At 37.7% G+C, this 18998-nt stretch overlaps 1 long non-coding RNA gene across 2 annotated transcripts; it reads left to right on the top strand.

Moving 5' to 3' along the window:
- Nucleotides 1–10595: 10595 nt before the first annotated feature.
- On the top strand, nt 10596–16841 carry LOC137852976 (uncharacterized). 2 transcript variants are annotated; one of them, XR_011094117.1, is made up of 3 exons: nt 10596–10714; nt 10794–10873; nt 16303–16841. It is a non-coding gene; the product is annotated as an uncharacterized lncRNA (long non-coding RNA). The 2 variants fall into 2 exon arrangements; XR_011094118.1 differs by lacking the exon at nt 16303–16841 and adding an exon at nt 15794–16010.
- Nucleotides 16842–18998: the final 2157 nt, after the last annotated feature.

Raw genomic sequence — 18998 nt, 5'->3', positions numbered from 1 at the left:
AGTGTAGGTTCTGCAATCCAGAAACAAATGGAGCAGGAAAACAAATCTGCTTGATGAAGATAGGGAATGCTGGCAACCATGAGTGAGTCACAAGGGGAAGAGAGAGAAGGAAAACAAACAACAAAAATAAAAAAGACAATGAAAAGAAAGAGGGACAGTATCTTATTTTCCAATTAAAATTAATTAAATAATGGGGATAAAAAGAAGAAATATTTCTGTAAACATAGAGGGGAACTAGTAAACGAGCAATAAATTCAGATACAAACAGCCAATTGTGTCTTCTGATCTGACACTTACATTTTCTCAGGAAAGTATTCAACATTCTTTTGTGAAAGTACCTAGTACTTCCTCTAAAAAATATCTGTCAAAGAGGAACATTTCTGTACAGGTTGTGGTGTGTGAGAGGAGTCTCGCAAAAGCTCTGGAATTTCCATTACTCAAAGTGAAATATATAGAACATTTTGTTTAATTCTTGCAGGACTTGGCATGTACTAAAAAGGAGAGGGTTGAAAACAGGAAGGTGGAAGAGACTGTGTTAATAGCATAGTATCTGACTTATTTCTGCTGTTTCCTTAAATCATAATATTTGTTTTAAACTTCTTTCCATGAAAAAAAACACGTGATGCTTAATTAAAACTTCACAATACCACATCAATATTACAGATATGTAAACTGACACCCCAACAGATTTAAGGTTAGATTTTGCTGCTTGTACTTATATTGAGACTTATATTGTACTACAAAAGACAGATGCTTTTACTAGACATACTAAAACAGTGAGAGTTGTGAAATATAGTGCTGTAAGAATAACACTTGCAGAATCTTGATTTAAGTGGTTTGGGAAAGGTATATTGCGAAAAGGAAGTCAGACTCATAATTTCCATTTCCTTACTACAAACACTAGTTAATATGCCCTACATTGAATTAAATATTGCAAGCACCCTTTCTAAATTAATCTCTTCTGAAGTTTTCTGTTTGGTCATTTGGAACACTGCCAAAGCAAAACAAACCAAAAAAAAACAAAAACAAAAACAAAAACAAAAACAACAAGAAAAAACATTCTTCTGCTGCACTTCAGTTTGATCATTCTACTTATTTAATAAATTGTACTTAAATCGGGATATCTCCTTGCTAAGAGATTCATGACATTTGTGTTGTAAACAATTTCTGTCTCATCTCAGAAGTCCTCCCAACATATATATTTTGTTCCACTTGCCTTCTACTCCAATGGGTGCAGAATGCTCAGAAGAAATTGCATTCACTCAATTATCACATAGTGTGACTACATGAAAAATCCTATTATCATCAAAGGACATTAGATTTCATCAGTGCAAGTGCAGAAAAAATATTAAGACTCTGAAGAGACAGAGTTCATAAAGGTGGATGACCCAATCCTTTTATCTAGCTCCATATAAATTTACTGTAATTTGTTTTCTCTCTGAAACGTGTAACACTGTATGTATGTGTGTGTGTGTGTGTGTATTTTACAAAGTCTCAAGGGAATTTGTAGTAAAAGGAGAGATCTGTTATTCAAAATCATGTTAACTAGCTCAACTTTGACTCAATTCTATAAACATAAATAAGATTCCTCTACTAATAAACCTAGCACGAGATGCTAACAAGTAATTTTGTTAAGTGTGTTTAGAAAAAAAATGACAAATTAACCTGCTGGTGAATATTTGTTGTTCTCTTTTATTCTGATCCATGAGATGTAGGAGATATTATGACATCACAGCAAACATATTTAGCTTGAACTATCATAACAGCTGCTTTTTAACAGCAGGGAGGCTTTCAGTGCAGAAAGTAAATAAGAGAGACCTTTCCATTCAAACAGTTGCTTGTGATAGAGCTGACGACCAGACATAAACTGTATTCCATTTCCAAAACCATGTTCTTCTGATCCCCAACATGCCCAACCTGAAACTCCTAGTTTAGACAATTTTACTCAGAGTCCTTGCAGAGATAGGACTCTTTTTGTAAGCTTTGGTAGAAAAAATATTAAAAGTGTTTCAAAATCTACATCTGAAAATTGTTTAAGTATTATTCTCTTTGTGCCTTAGTTAGACCTGAGGACTTTCCAGGTCTTGAATCTTAAATCTCCCCTTTCTGTTTCAGAGCACGACTTCATGTTAGTAGAAACAGCTTCTTCACAGACCTCAGGTATTCATTTGAAAAAAAGAGGTGAAAACTAATACAGACAGACATTTATGTGCTCCATGATTGGTCCATGCTTCTAGCTTGGTCTGTGCCACTTTGAACATATTCTTAGTTTTTTCTATACAAAGTAGGATTTAATACTGAAATAAATCATCATGTTTTCTAAAGTAATATGTATTTTCTTGCCAGAAGAGACATGAAATGGGCTATTGGGCTGCTGGTCTATTTTGGCTACTGTAAAATTGTATAGCCCTTAAGCATGGCTAAAGATACAATACAGAATCACAGAGGCACCAGATTACCCAGGCTGGTAACTGTGTGACAACTCAGGTACGGGCAATATCCAAATTTTGTCTCTCTCTTACATTGCTCAGCAATGGGAAAGAAGATATCATACCAGGCAAAGTGATGGAGTTTATTTGACAACACTTTTACAGCATATAGATAAGAAGAAAGAAGGCACAGCTGGTTTCAGTTTCTGTAGTGGAATGAAGTATTCAAAAGTTTGGCAAGTATTTGTAGATAGAGTCATTCAAAACTCAGTTTGACATCAAATACATGGCACAGATTTGGCTCAGTATATTTGTTTCAAACTCAAAATACAGTTGAAAAGTTATTTTTATTATCCACTAAAACCAACAATAATAACACACACTTTTTCTTTGGTTTGGGTTTTACACATGGCAATTTGTGGAGCTTTCACATATGGGTACTATTCGTATTCCATATTGTTTCAGACTAGTACTATCACTTCCATTTTACCACTGGAAGTGGTATAGACCTGAAATTTAATCCAGTGTATTTTCTTAACAGTAATTAGGACTGACAATATTTCTCCCTTAAATCATTAAAACTATAATACCCGTTTATGTTCACAGAATGCTGCTGTAAAGTGCATTCTGAAAAGTGAAATCTTAGAGCCTCAGAGCTTTTTTTTTTTCCTTTTATTTACCTAGAATTATGTTGATTGGTCAAAGGCATGAAAATGTTATTTTTGTGTTACTGCAAATCACTGATTGTTTCCAAGTAACATATTCCACAGCTTGGATGGGAGAAAAAAAAAACAAACAAACAAAAAAAAAAAAAGTGGGAATGTATACAATCTTCTGAGAGCAGATAGATGGAAGACAGATTATCTAGAAAAAAAAAAAACTATCATTACTCCACTGAATACAGTAAAATCCATTTACATCCTTTCTAATTTCCCTGGGTAGATCTATCTAGTTATCACCTGATTATCTTTTCCATGAGCTACCTAGCCTACATCAGAGCAGGGAAAATTAAATTAAATAGCATTTCAGTACTCTCAAATGCAGAAACATTCCCTTCAGTATCCAATGTAGAACATATATCTTCTAGCTATTACAAAAGAATTTTACTAATCAGAGAAATATTGGCAATTCTGTGATGATGCAGGTAAGTCCCATATTCAAGGAAGGATTACAGATATTCAGCAGTAATGCAGTTGACACCAGTTTATGTTTTTTGTTCCTAGGTGAGTGGGGACTATATGTTTGCTTTCAAATTCTTGTTAGCCTAAATCTTTCAAATTCTGAAATATATTTCTCTTTCTCTCTTCACACTGTGGATGTCATTCCATGTTCATTTCCTTGAAAAGGTTTCCTCTGAATCTCCATCGGGGCACTTTTCTAGCTGCCAGGTCAACTTTGCTATGGGTTTCCAATAGCAAAATCTTGTAGATTTCCAGTAGTGCTATCTGATATTGAAATGCAGCATATACTACTGTCATTTGTCCAAGGCAGCTGCAATTAAATGTTTCTAGGTGGAAATTGTGCACCTTCCCCAGGCTTGAGAGAGTTCTTCTTTATCACTGGGAAAGAAGCCTGCAGGAAACTGCAACATCTGCCAGCCAGTTCTTGCTCAAAATCCAGTTCCTCAAAATCCTTCTTCTACCCTATAAGAATAAAATTGAACCTTCCACCCCACAGACTCAGAAGTCTATTTGGTCCAGCTTGGTGTGTTTTGATGCCTATGTGTAAAACTAAAATGTAGCTAAAATAATTCGTACTGTATGCAAAATAGCTTGAGAAAGTGCAGGTGAAATGCTTGTGCAGAAGGAAAATACAATTTGTATCTTTCCATATGTGCAGAAAGGTATATGCAGAGAGTGAAATACAATGTGACGTTAACCCTTCAACAGGTAGTTAATGTCTTGTCTTTAAAGTAAAGACTTCCAGAGTTTGTTATCTAAATCTCTCACTTTACTGTATTATTATGTTAATGTATTAATTGCTCCTATATTCTGAAGCTGAAGGAATCGCTCAAAGCCATATGCATTTTTAGATAAATCAACTTTATATAATTGAACGTATCATTAATGTGATTATTCTCCCATATTTTAGTTATTGTAACTAATTATTCTCCAGAAGCTTTATTGAAAACATTTTTTCTTTAAATTCAAGACACTTTCATAAAATGGGATGCAGAAGAATAGGGTTTAATTCCTAATACACAAAGGGTTAATCACAGCCTTTGAGCACAGGAAAGGATTTTAAGATGAATTATTAAGGAGAACATGTGTGGGAATACTGGCTTTCTTTTCTAAAGAGTGAAAAGCTTTTGTATGTAGAGCTTTTGACTCAACATTACCTTGTTTGGTTTGGTGCTGGTAAGAATTTTCATGAAAAGCCCTTTCAGTTTGTGGCTGTGGTCTATTTTTGGACTAGGCAGCCCACCAGTCTTCTGGGTCCTGAAAGAGGAGAAAGAAATCATTTCTTCAAAGAGATGAACATAGATACTCCTCAGCTCCACTCTGAACTTTTCTACTGCTTGGCTTTCATATAGTGTCTTACAAACTTTAATTGAAACGTGCCTCTGAACAAGATTTAGAACTGCAGAAACTCACTCTAAGATTAAAATCTCATTCATGTGACTGTGGGGACTATGTCTAAACCATTCATATGACTAAGGGGACTATATCTAAGCCACTGTTTCCTGGAAGCTCAACCAGTGACATAGATTATTTATGGTCTTGGGGAGAGATCCAAAATATCCCAGCACTCCTTCTTCCCTCTCCTCCTCCCCCTCCAGCTCCCTTCCCCAGTGTTTTCAGGAGATCTAAAGTTGCACAAAATTTCAGAAAATCAGTAACAAGATGTATTAAGTAAATATAGTAGGCACATAAGTGAAAAGGCTCTCTAGTTATCTCACACATATCTGCGTGGATGCAATTCACTACTCTAAAATGGGGATCTTCATATTTGCTTATTTTTTTTTCTGGATAAATACGATATAATTTCTATTTATCACATGAAAGAATATATTTTCTTAGAATCTACAGCCTGATGCTACCTAAAAATCCCCCTCTAATTTTGCTGTCATTCTGGAAGTGTCATAAGAAGTGCAGGCAGACAGATGCTCCTCTGCAGACTTGAACCAGAATGAAGGAGGAGTGGTTTGGCCACAGCTAGATTTTGATGCTGTGGATTTTGTTGGCAGGCAGAAAAAGGTGAAAAACTCTTGTGTTCAGAGTTATGATTTCCTCGCTAGTATCTTGAGTAGATCTGAGAATGGCAGGTTTTCAGCCTTCTTTGCCAGAAAAGGGTTTAAATAATCCAAAAATGAGGTAAAGTCCAAAATAAGAGATTTAATGGGACAACAACAAAAAGCCAGCTTTTACACAAAAAGAATTGTGAGATTCAGAGCAATGTGTAAGAATCTGAGCTCACAGGGCAAGCTAAGTGGCAAGGAGCAAGCTATCTGAGGCTATGAGTGCAATGCTCATGCAAGTCTTGTCCACAGTGGCTGAGAAAGAAAGGAGAGGTAAAAGAGGAAGGGTAATTTCTGATTCTGTTAGTCTTGTGGATCTCTCATCACCAGCTAAAAGAAATGATAAATGCAGGCCATGCTGCTCCATTGCATCTCTTGGGTTTGGAACAAAACCAACTGCTTGTACGCAACTGTAAAAATATGTGATCTTTGGGAACTGTCCTCTCAGAAGTATACACAACTGGTAAATGAAGTAGTGAGAGAGGTCACAGGCACAGCTATATTTTAGCTTCTGAGTTGCAAACTTCTGAGCTATTTTCCTTTCCTTTTAGTTTAGAAGAGTCTGAACTGCTGTGCTTAGTAAACTTGGCAGGTCCTTTGAAGAAATTGAAGCACAGTATTTAAAAATTTAACCTTTGCTTGCATTAAAAAAGGAAAGTTGTTTCCCTAGAACAAGTCCGTAAGTGATAAAACTTCCCAAAGGCTACTTTTTTTTTTTTTAATTTTGGAAGGTTACAACCATACTAATATTAATAAGTAATTAGTTAAAACCTTCGTATCATAAAGTATCAGAAGTGAAACATATTTCTAGGACCTCTCTTGTTTTGGCATCTATAGATTCCAAATATTCTTTAGGTCTATAAGGATATTATGCAGATGTGTTACTTATTTTATATACATATTTTAATATGACACACATACATGTTCCAACTGGAGTTTAATGGATAATTTTGCATGAGAAGCTGAGCACATATGAAGAATTTTTAGCTAAGAGCCTTTGTCCTCTCCTACTGTATTTTCTCTCATCTAAAATATTGCATGTTACTTTAAATGTCAGTCATTTGGGATTTTAAAATAAATACATTTCATTGTTTTTCTGGGTTGCCTGTCTTACTTGTCCTCATCATCTGCCTCTACAGGTTATTGTGCATCAATCACAGCTCAGTCAATACACTCATGTCCTTAATAGATGGAAAATGTTTTCCTGTGTGAAAAACCTGGCTCTTCAAACACCTAGTCTCCTCACCTTAACTTTTCAGTTTTAGAGCATGCTGATATTGCAGACTGTACTGTAACAGAGAGAAACATGTATTGATTGTGAATAAGTTAGCTTGGGTGCTGGAAAATATCAAGCATCATTGGAAAACTGAGAGAAAGAAAAAAAAAAAAAAAAAAAAAAGAACACGACACTGAAACTCATGGTACCACAGCTAAATGGCTATATTTACACCTATGGAAGTTCTATTCTTGATGTAACACTAATAAATATTCTTTTTTATACAGAAAAACAATTTAAAATAGCAGATTCTGTGTGTGTGTGTTTATTAGAATGTTTTCCTCCCCTTCTTTGAGTCACCTGCAGCTTCTGTTAACTTACGGAAAACTACATTGCTGAGAGATTTAGTTTGTTTATTGTTTATCTGGAAGAATAGAGGGAGAACAATTGCAGGCTAGAGTAAGAAAGTTCTTCTAGATAAAATAGAGATATGTTTAAGAAAAATACCACTGTATTTGCAGACAGCTCCACTATGTCCTTGAAAAAAGGTTTCCTGAAAGCTCAAAGAATACTTTTCCCCTTATGTCTTTATCTTATTCCCTTATCTAATACCTGAAATATTTTTAGTAGAACCTTTGCAGTGCAGAGTCCAATACAAAACTCAGTTGTTATTTCACTTTGGTATGAAATTATGTTCTTCTGTTCTACTGGACTTCTAGATGAATAACTGATGGACTCTTTTGGGGATCTCTGGGGAAAGGTCTTATTAAACATTTTTAATTTTTTTTTTTGAGGTTTTCTATATTCACTAATATTCTTGCCTCTCAGCAGACACCTCCACATCCAAATTCTATTTTGCCTAAAAATACTAAGAGACAGAAAATACCATCACAAGCATATGAAAGGCAGGAATTTTCTCTTTTCTCTGTGAAAACGGGAAAGCTTGAAACAAACGGACAGCTATACTCATTGACATTTGGGAAAAAAAAAAAAAAAAAAAAAAAAAAAAAAAAAAAAAAAGGATTGTTTTGCTCCCTAAATATTTTTTTCCCCTAGAAAAAAAAAGAACATACAGCAGATTGTACCTTGTTTCCTGAATACCTGAACATGAACACGTCTAAGCATTTTAAAGAGACCAGCTGACTATTCTCTCTCATGGAAGTTTATTACAATTTAAATTTATATTTTAGTATAATTAATCAATAGTATGGCATGGAGACTTTCATCACTTTCATCACAGCCCCAGAGTGTCCTGGGCTGGGGGCAGCAAGAAGGGCGTGCACACCACCACTGTCTCACCAATGCCAGTTGTGGCAGCAGGAAGCGATACTGCCTTCTCCAGGGTCTCACATCTGCCCTTAGCCACTTCATCTCTTTGGGACCCAGCAGGTCAGAACCCCATGCTGCCCACTACCCACTGTAATTGACACCAGCAGCAATAATGAAGAGTATTTGCAGTGATGCATCTCATCTGCATCTGTATTACAGAACCAAAGAATTCTCTAGGTTGGAAGAGACCTCAAGATCATCAAGTCCAACCTCTGACCTAACACTAACAGTCCTACACTAAACCATGTCACTAAGTTCAACATCTAAACGTCTTTTAAAGACCTCCAGGGATGGTGACTCCACCACTTCCCTGGGCAGCCTGTTCCAGTGCCTAACAACCCTCTCAGTAAAGAAGTTCTTCCTTACATCCAAACTAAAACTCCCCTGGTGCAACTTTAGCCCATTCCCCCTCGTCCTGTCACCAGGCACGTGGGAGAACAGACCAACCCCCACTTTGCTACAGCCTCCTTTAAAGTGCCTGTAGAGAGCAATAAGGTCGTCCCTGAGCATCCTCTTCTCCAGGTTGAACAAACCCAGATCCCTCAGCCGCTCCTCGTAAGACTTGTTCTCCAGGCCCCTCACCAGCTTCGTTGCCCTTCTCTGGATTCGCTCGAGCACCTTGATGTCCTTCTTGTAGCGAGGGGCCCAAAACTGAACACAGTACTCGAGGTGCGGCCTCACCAGAGCCAAGTACAGGGGGACAATCACTTCCCAAGACCTGCTGGCCACACTGCTTCTTATGCAAGCCAGGATGCCGTTGGCCTTCTTGGCCACCTGAGCACACTGCTGGCTCATATTCAGCCAACTGTCAACCAATACTCCCAGGTCCTTCCCGCCAGGCAGCTTTCCAACCACTCATCTCACAGTCTGTATCTCTGGTTAGGGTTATTGCGCCCCAGGTGCAGGACCCGGCACTTGGCCTTGTTGAACTTCATGCAGTTGACCTCAACCCATTGGTCCAGCCTATCCAGATCCTCCTGCAGAGCCTTCCTACCCTTGAGCAGATTGACACACGCACCTAACATGGTGTCATCTGCAAACTTACTGAGGGTGCACTCGATCCCCTCATCTAGATCATCGATAAAGATATTAAAGAGGACCGGCCCCAGCAACAAGCCCTGGCGAACGACACTAGTGACCGGCCTCCAACTGGATTTGACTCCATTATAAGTATACAGTAGACCTCCCACCGATAGCCAGGACTGCTGATAAATGATGGTAAGCAGCTTGGCCAGCTCCACCACCAGTTCCCTCAGTAACCTCGGGTGGATCCCATCTGGCCCTATCAACTTGCGCACATCCAAGCACTGTAACAAGCTAGGGCAAGATTACTCTCCACTGCATATCCTGAGCTGAACACTAAATAAAATGCAAGATGAAGTTAGAATTTAGGCCCAGGAACTTCATTTTAAGTTTTTCTTAACATAACTCCCATTTCAACAAGCTGTATTTTTTTTTTTTTTGTCCATTTCTCTGCTATGACTGGGAGAAAAACAAAACAAAACAACAACAAAAAAAACATTAATTGGTGTCATCCATTGATTGTAAGAGTGCAAATGAAATGTGGATTGCTATCTTTCTGGATCAGGAGATCAGCCTGTAGCAGTCTGTGGATGACTTCATCAGCACAAGATCCATTTGTTGATTCCTGTGGGGGCCTTTTTTGGTTTGTTTTGGTTTGTTCGTTTAGTTTGATTTGAGTTTATTTGTTTTTGTTCTGTTTTCTAAAGCATATATGCTGGAAATGAACCAAGGGAGCATTTCTGTATTAATAACACTTAGCAAGTAAATCTGACTGAAGTTTATTTTAAAATGAGAAAGATACGAAAAAAAAAAGTACAGACATTGGATGCTCATTTTGTGGGAGGAAGGGAAAGTGTCTCATGCAACGCGAGGCCTCCTTAAAAACACAGCTAAGATATTTGGTGTTGGAATGCAACTCTTTAATGATGACATATTTTCAGTATCAGCCCAAGAAATTAACCTTGAAGGGACTGGTAACTTACAATACACAGCTTTCCAGGCAGTAAAATAATTCAGTGGTTCAGAGAGGAAGACAAGCATTGTTAGAGTATTGGGGAAGAAACAGGGAAAGAAAAAGAGACACAAAATATGCAAAGTGTGATCATGCACTCCCCTAGTACAAGCTCTTTTGGTTGGCTCTGAGCTTTGCCAGGGAAAAAAGGAAGAAGTGGGAGGGTTCATCATCAATTTCCCTGGGAGGCATAACCTGGTAACAGAATATGTGCTAATTAAGTGCTAATAGTTCTAATTAAGTGCTAATATCTCTAATTATCAGGAAAGAGATGGAGAAAGTGGGTTAATTTTACTTTATCTTGATTTTTCTAATTTATATGTTTTTAACACCTTGGTGTCAGTCCCTGTAATATGTTATTCCTTGGCTATGAGATACGGTATGCATTTCATGGACCTTTCTTGCAGGCCAGACCCAGTCCCTGGGCAGGTAGAAAAGGGGGCAGATCTCACATTCAGATCTGGGTGGTAAGAGTTGGAAACTGACCAGCTGCTTGCTCCCCTCCCCCATTCTTTTAAATTTTTATTTAATTTTATTTTTTCTCAGGTGTTTTTAGAGGCAGAAAACAGCTGGGCAAACGACACTTCTATGTTTAGATGTATCTGCCTGTCTGCCTTAAAATTAAGGTAAAATGTACGTTAATCATTACTGATCATTTTTTTATCGTTTTTTTTTTGTTTTGTTTTGTTTTCCAATTCCATGGTTTTGCTTCTTGTGAAATTGCCAAAATTATCCAGTATCCTGTTGACCTTAATGTACCATGCAATTTTAAATGTTGCTTTACATTATTCTCTACAGATTTAAATGAAAATGGGGAGAAAAAAAATTCTTTTTAACATTAAGAGTTATTTTGTCATTGTATTCCTTTAAATTGACTCAACACACGTACAAAGGGAGCACAAAATATGCTAAGAAATGTTAAGTAACATACTGCTTTGGAAGAGAAGTAAGATTTTCCTACAGGAAGGTGTCTGACTTGGTACCTTGGTAGTGGCTCCATACAGAGGGTTGCACTGACCCACAGAGAAGGAAATTGTGCTAAGTAATTTGGATTATTATATAGTCTGACTCACCTGGTGGATGTGCTGGAAGCTTTGTCATCTCCAGTTAAGCCAGGCGTGTAAAATTGTAAAACATAGTTTTATATGTATACATATATTTATATACTTGGACAAATACAAGTATACAGATGTGTTTTCTAATATATAACCTACCTTTTTTCACCTTCATATAATATTTTGAAACAATGTTTACTTCTTGTGCACTGAGAAGCTGTCATATTTTGAGCTGAGGGAGGGTTCTCATACTTCCCATGCTGCCAGCAGACCTTCAAAAGCAAATGGAAAAGTCTGTGGGCAAACAAAATGCTTTTTCTTTGGTTTGCAGCAGATGGGTCCTGATGGTTTCAACCTGACACCTGGTGATTCCTGTGTGGGTGCCAGAGAGACAGGCACAGAGGTGTGGGAAGGAGATGCCCAGTCCTCAGCTGTCCCCCGCTCTGAGCCTAGCCTCCTGTCTGTTGCTGGCACTGAGCATTGAGTCTTTCCCAGCTTCAAAGCTGTTGGGGATAGACTTCCTCTCTGCCTGTAGCTGGTTGCTTCATTTTCAGAGCAGTTTTAAGGGTCATAGTAAAGTACAGAGCTGCATATATATGTTCCAAATCCCCCACAACACATTCAGGGGTGCCTCTGCTCAGCTGGTACCAGCTCACTTCTATCACAGCCCTGTCCAGAGTTAACTATTCTTTCTGGAAAGCTTACTCATAACAATCTACATACATCAGGAAGAAAAGCCTTTGCCTTTCACTTGCAGCATGTTTGTGTAATGGAATCAATATCCACTTCCAAGACACATTTGTCTTGTGTATTGATCCAGCACCTCCAGCTCCTCTTTTGTCTGTGTACTCCATAGTTGTTTAAGAGATTTTTAGATTAAAAAAAAATAAAATATCAGTATATCAAATTATCCTGATCAGGCTTTAAAGAGATAAAAGATAAAATAGAAAAGCTTCACATATAAATGCACCCCCCCACACACACACAAAAGACTGTGGTAGTGTAAGTTGTGTAGACAACCCTGCATAAATTGCCAGGATTTTTAGAGATAAGACCTTCTATAGTTTTGCATATTTTCCTGCTAGAAAAAAAAAAAATACTAGCTATTCCCACATTTTTGATTCTTTGGAATGATGTGTTTAATATGTCCTCAGTTAAAAGCTACATTTCGCAGATGGAAAAATATAATTCCATAATCATAGTAAATTAAGCTTATATAATATTTTAATATGACTGTAACTTATCAGTATATACAACTTACATCATACGTAATGGCATTTATGCTTAACTGAAATCCATGTTTTCTTTAAAAAAGACTCAGCATAACAATCTACTGGAAAGAATAGAGAGAGAGAGTGCTAAAAACTACTACACAAAATTGGAAGACATCCAGACATCCATTAAATATCTGAGTTCTAATGCTTGTTATACAGAGTTTTTCAGATTTTAAACACACATCATTTTTCCTATGCTTTTATGTAGATACTGATATATATATATCAGTATATATATATATATCCAGGCTCACTACCTGACAAATGGAAACAGAAGCTTAAGAAATAACAAATAAATTCTCTACTGGTGGAGGGAAGAAGAGAGATGATCCTAAGATGATCCTAGGATGTAAGAATTGCCTAAGGTCTGCTTTGTTTTTACCTAGAGAAAAGGAGAAGTGAGCATTTGTGAGCAAAATTTCTTGGAGAAATATGGTCTGTCACACTCTTCCTCTTTAATTACAAAATTTTCTGTTGTAAGATTCCAGAATGAAAGAAATTTTCTTGCCTTCTCAAATGGCTATCAAACCACTCAGCTTTTATAGGGTCTTCTGCACAGATTATTTGGTGTTCAGCAGTGAAAGGTTTTGTATCTGAATCATATAATCTAAATGCACGTGGCATACTGGTTACAGAGCATACCACCAGAACCACGACCAGGGCCAGAGTCTTTAGAACTCTGTGTTGCTTTCATTTACTTTATCAACTGTTACCCTTCCCGTTTTGAACTTTGACTGAGAGGGTGAACTTCATGTCCTATGTTCCACATCTTACTCTACAAATTTGGTGTGGGACAACCACTTTCCACATGCTCTTTGTGACAAAGCAACCATCACAAAATCCTGTATTATAGCCTCAGATCTTAAATCCCTTCAAGTTGCTGATGTTTTGACATTTTTAATGAGCTTTTGATTTTATTTTGTGGAGAGTGGGAAGAAATTACTTTAGCTCAGAAATGTTCCGCTACTCAGTTCATATATTTTCCTACTCAATGTTCAATCAGAATTTCTGCTTTGAAGTCTACCTTCTAAAACAGTATACCCGCTAAGTTATTAGAAATTCAGTGAGTATGTCTGGCACATACGTTTTAAATGCCTCAGGAGTATTTCAATATTATTCTCAGGAAAAAAAGGATAAACTCCTTTCTTTCCAATTTTCTTGTATTCCAAACTAATGATACCAGAATATATGTGAAAAAGCAGGTTCACCTTTCCACAACAACTAAAGAGCAGAATGATTTGCCCTGTGTCCAGCATGGATTCATTGTGTACCCATTCTAAATTGTACATATGACACTTTCATTTTCTAAATATTTTGAAATCTTAGCTAAAGCTCAATGCTGTAGTAAAACTAAATATATATTAGGATTTTAATATAACTTTAGGAAAGATTAAATTCTTTTTGTTACAGTATAACAGTTCCTAATGCTAATACTTTAATTATAATTTGTACTTTACTGGAGGTTAGTCCTCTTGCTAAGAGGCTTCCAAGTTTCCTATTAAAATAGTTTTTAAATGCATTAACCATGGACTGAGGAAAGCTTTTCCTTGAGGCTAATATGTGAGTGATAACTCCAGATATGAGGAATTTAAGTTATGAAACTATGACAGTTCCACTTTTCATATTTTAAATTGAATTCTGTGAGTTTTATGTAAGAAAACAAAACTGGAGATAGTATTCCAGCCATTGATACTAGACAGGGAGTCCAGACAGCATTGTGAGGAAAAAAGTAAGCCTGTTTCACTGAAATGCATTGGTCTTGTAAAAATGTGTAGGCAAAGATGAGATATCATGAATGTTTGTAAATTATAGCATATGATTCACAAAGAAACCTGAAAACTTGTTTAGTCTTCTCCCCTCTCCTCCCCCCTCCTGTCTTCTGCTGTTCTTGAGCTGGTTTATAAAAACACGCCTCTCTAAGGAGGTCTTTTTTCTCCAACAAAGTAACTGTTGTTCCTTTATAGAAAGTCCTCAGCAGGAAGCTTTTGGAATTTCTCTGTCAGCAGACCAAATGAAAGGGCATGACATAAAAAGATTATCATACAGAGCATGGAGAGACATGGAGAAAAGCCACTAGTATAGTAATCATGATAAGAGTTACTACAATTTTGAAATGGAAAGAAAAGACCTATAAATGTCATGGGCTAGATGTGAATTAAAACACAATTTGTTTGCCTATTCTATGTTTAAGATCCAATTACATTTGCTTCTGGTATATGATTACTCTCCATTTTCTGCTTTTAGATAAAAGATGTTGTATTTTTTTCTGAACTAATTAAGACTAGTCACCAGCACAGCACCAAGTGTGATCAGTGCCCCATGCTGCCCTCATTCTACATGGGGAACTAACCTACTTCCCAAGGAAACAGCAAGTATTTTTTCATCCTTCATACCTATTGTTGTTATATTATGGTGTTTAGGCAGCACATAGCTTCTGTAAGTCTTCCAAATATTTCAGGTATCAGGAGAAAATCATGCTTTAAGAAAGTATATCTTCTATGGATTTGTGCAAAAGCATTAAAAAGGAATCTTCTTACAGTTCTCATCTATAAAGAAAGCTGTGATATCAATAGATTTACAGCTAATCAGATGCTCCATAAAATATTGGCAGCAAAGTCTAAATATCCTCTTTCCATGGCATCACTGACATACTGTTTTATACTTATATATTTAATATATTTATATTTAAATATTTATATATTTGTTTGTTTATATGTGTTACGGTGTGCTGTGATAATGAACAGGTTTCTCTGTGAAATTTCTGATGATTTCAGCTGACCTCTAGCATTAAAGTTCTTGTGACATTTTGTGGGTTACCTAGGGTAGTTTGATCAGCTGTGCTCCATCTCTCAACTCAAATTTAGACTGTCCTTCTCTCTGATGAACTAGCTCTTCATGATCTTGATTTTCCTTTCTCAGGATGTAATCAATGTTTCATTTATTTTTTTATTTTTCTGCTGTAAAATACTGATTCTTACAGGTTCTTAAAATCACTTTGATCATCTCACAAACAGGGTGAGAGTGAAAGAGGATAGTCACTTGTTACTTTGTGTGTTGTTGTGCTTTGCTTTTCTCTCTTTTTTTTTTTTTCAAGGACAAGAAGGGGGTATTCAGTGAATTTTCCTTAAGCAAAATATTATTTTTTCTTAATACACATAAAAAACCAAAACCTATCTTGAAATGACAGCAGCTTTTCATATTTGTCTCCATTATTTAGTAGTCACTCATCCTTTGCAAGGATAGCCCAGAAAGTGCCAAGTCTCAGGGGACAGATTTCTTCTCATTACCATTTCATATCTATGGATCCTCTGACGGTGTCTTCCTCCAAGGTCAGGGCAATAGTCAGACAATCTACATGGCTATTCCTAAATAATTTATATATGATATTTCAGTATAGTTTGTCACTAGTTTTTCAGTACTTTGTTTTCTTCTCCCATGCAGACTTTGATTCGTGCAAGTGAAGAAAAGTTTACATTTATCATTTATAAAATTAACTCAATACTCTTAGAATATCCTTGATATTCTGTGACACCAGCTGTTTTAAATTTTACATGTTTTTGTTCACCAAAATACAGAATTCCTGTGTCTCTCTCTATAGTATTTTATTTATTCCTGGAGTAAGATTCTTAAATAATTGTCACTGCTCATATCATTAAAGCAGATAAAATTATACTAAAATACAAATACTTTTAAAACTATGTTCTCCACATTTATTTTTTTTTTTAGATTCTTCTAGGTGAAAGGCTGAACATGACTGTATGCTGTTGTCATTACCCGTCTTCAAAGCAGGGCTGAAGAGGATGTTCTTAGCCAGCAGTCTGTTTATGCAAAATACATAAATAGTTGCGGAATTAAAATGATATTTTCTACTGACTTTCTATCAATCAGGGGTAGAGAATTGCATCCTGCAAGCATATTGTAGAAAATATCTATGGAAAATAGATATTTTTAAAGCAATCTAAGGTGTTGTACTTTTCATAAGAAAATACAACATAAAAGCAGAGCATAGGAATAATAATGTCCTTATATACACATTTTATCAATGTAAATGTGTCTTTTTAAAAAGATATCATGGCCTCCTGATGAAGAGAAATATCACAGAACTATACCGTGAAGCATTGAATGCATCATGAGAAGGATATGCCCTGACAACAAAAACAAACCCTTGATGGTCAATAAAGACCACCTGATTAAATCACTCTGGTCATTCATGTAAATAGTAATGATACTGCTGACAATGAATGTATGATGAGATAGATGACAAACAAGAGGGTCTGACATGGAAGCAAAAGACTCAGGATAAATAATAAAATCCTCTTGTAGGGATGGGTATCTCTAGATAAAGGATGAATGGTTGTCTATGCAGTTTGGATTGTGAATGAGCATAAGTGCTATAACTGCAGAAAGATGTTCAATGAGGGGCTGAGAAGAAGACAACATATTAATCTCAATGTGGCAGGAAGACAACTGCACATGTCCATGTGCATGTCCTTGGCTTTTTAATTTCTTAATTTAAAAGGAGGAAAAAAAGAAGAAAAAAAGAAATAATGAGGGGCCTGGAGAACAAGTCCTATGAGGAGCGGCTGAAGGAGCTGGGCTTGTTCAGCCTGGAGAAGAGGAGGCTCAGGGGCGACCTTATTGCTCTCTACAGATACCTTAAAGGAGGCTGTAGTGAGGTGGGAGTTGGCCTGTTTTCCCACGTGACTGGTGACAGGACGAGGGGGAATGGGCTAAAGTTGCGCCAGGGGAGTTTTAGGTTAGATGTTAGGAAGAACTTTACCGAAAGGGTTGTTAGACACTGGAACAGGCTGCCCAGGGAAGTGGTGGAGTCACCATCCCTGGAAGTCTTTAAAAGACGTTTAGATGTAGAGCTTAGGGATATGGTTTAGTGGGGACTGTTAGCGTTAGGTCAGAGGTTGGACTCGATGATCTTGAGGTCTCTTCCAACCTAGAATTTCTGTGATTCTGTGATTCTCCCCAGGCCATAGATTTAGGATGTGGAAGAAAGGACTTCAGATGCAGCAAAGGGACTTTAGTTTAGGTGTTACAGTGTGGTGCTTTTACTCGGGTGGGCGGTCGAGTTCCACCATGGCCGCTCTCTCACTCCCCCTCCTGAAAGGGAAAGGGAGAGAAAATACGATGCCAAGGGCTCAAGGGCTGAGATAAGGACGGGGAGATCACTCAGCAGGTATCGTGATGGGCAAAGCAGACTCAGAGGACGGAGACAGTAAGATTTTCCCCCCCACACTCCACCCTCTCCCATCTCCTCCCCCCGAGAGGCTCAGGGGAGCGGGGCAATGGGGGCTGCGGTCAGTCTGTAGCATTTTCTCTCCGCCGCTCCTTCTCGGTCGCTCTCTGCCCCTGCTCCACTGGGGTCTCCTCCACGGGCTGCAGTGTGGAACCCTGCTCCACCGTGGCACATCATGGGCTGCAGGGGGACATCCTGTTTCTCCATGGTCCTCACCACAGGCTGCAGGCTCCGGCGCCTGGAGCACCTCTCCCCCTCCCTCTTCACAGACCTTGGCATCTGCAAGGCTGTTTCTCATTCCTCCCTCTCTCCCAGCTGGTCTTCCACAGCATTTTTTATTTATTTAAATTTGTTTGTTTCTTTTAACCTTTCTAAAATCTGGCCTCACAGAGGTGCAAACAATAGCACTTCTTGGCCTGGCTATGGCCAGCAGCGGGCCCTTCTCTAACATGGCGCAGTTTCTGGATTCTTCTTGCAGAACCCACCCTGATGGCCCTCCTGCTACAAAAAAATCGCCACGTAAACCCAGTACATAAGGCAAGAGAACTTGGAAATGGTTTGAAAGAGATTTATAGCAACATCACAGAACATGGCACCTCCTAGTACAAAAAAGACAGCTCTACATGAAATGATCATTTGGCAGATTGAAAATAAACAGAAGAATGTGCTTCTTCACACATCAGGCACAAAGCTGTCGGTCTGGCTGCAGACATGGTAGGTGTCAAAAAGCGCCTCATTGTTGAAAACACCAAAAGCTGCACGATGCAGAACTCCTTAGCGCCGACTAGAAGAAAACACCAAAAGCTGCACGATGAAAAACTTCTCAGGGCCTGGAATGAGAAAAAACAAAACAAAACAAACAAACAAACAACAACAACAAAAAAAAAAAAAAAAAAAAAAAAAAAAAAAAAAAAACACTAAATGCTAGAAGATGAAGCACTTCTCAGAGGCTGGAAGGTGAAAACAACACCAAAAGTGGCATGATGAAGCTCTCATCAAGGAAAACATGGCGAAGAACCCCAAAGGCTGGATGGTGCAGAACTCCTCAGGGCCGAGTAGAAGAAAACACCACAAGCTGCACGATGAACTCCTCAGGGCCGTAGTGAAGAAAACACCAAAATCTGCAAGATGACTCATTCCTCTGGAGTCCCAAAGTGAAGAGAACCCCAAAAGC

Source organism: Anas acuta, chromosome 3 (genome assembly GCF_963932015.1).
Source record: "Anas acuta chromosome 3, bAnaAcu1.1, whole genome shotgun sequence".
Taxonomy (NCBI): domain Eukaryota; kingdom Metazoa; phylum Chordata; class Aves; order Anseriformes; family Anatidae; genus Anas; species Anas acuta.
Note: the sequence above shows the minus strand (reverse complement) of the source record. Positions and strands in the feature narration are given on the sequence as shown.